The sequence below is a fragment of the Sinocyclocheilus grahami genome, unplaced genomic scaffold (assembly GCF_001515645.1).
Source record: "Sinocyclocheilus grahami isolate Dianchi unplaced genomic scaffold, SAMN03320097.WGS_v1.1 scaffold152.1, whole genome shotgun sequence".
NCBI lineage: Eukaryota > Metazoa > Chordata > Actinopteri > Cypriniformes > Cyprinidae > Sinocyclocheilus > Sinocyclocheilus grahami.
In genome coordinates, this window is record NW_015505331.1 from 1,369,527 (window position 1) to 1,369,908 (window position 382).

At 47.4% G+C, this 382-nt stretch overlaps 1 pseudogene; it reads right to left on the reverse strand.

Annotated features, from left to right (window-relative positions):
- LOC107592370 (patatin-like phospholipase domain-containing protein 7) overlaps nt 1-382 on the reverse strand; it is a 12,339-nt pseudogene that overhangs the window by 6,363 nt on the left and 5,594 nt on the right.

Here is a 382-nt window from a genome sequence, read left to right on the forward strand (position 1 = left end):
TATATATATATATGCATCTCTCCACTCACCACACCAATGAGATCTCCCCGCCCATACTCTCCAGCGAGCTCTTTTTTCCCCATCATCCTTCATGACAGAGCGAAGACGGCCACTCAGAACAATGAAAGTGCTGTCTGGCTTATCACCTTGTCTGAAAGAGACAAGAGTAAAAAGGAAGTATTACTTGAAATATGCATTACATACACTCTCAAGTTACATCATTGCAGAGCAGCGACCTGGGACACACAGATCTGGATCTGAGAGATTACACAGGCAAAGTGTGCTTACCTATAGACAGCCCATCCGGCCTCCAGTGCCATCCAGTCCAGGGCAAAGTCAATCTGTCGGACAAAGGAGGAGACCCTCCGTACCACAGTGTGAG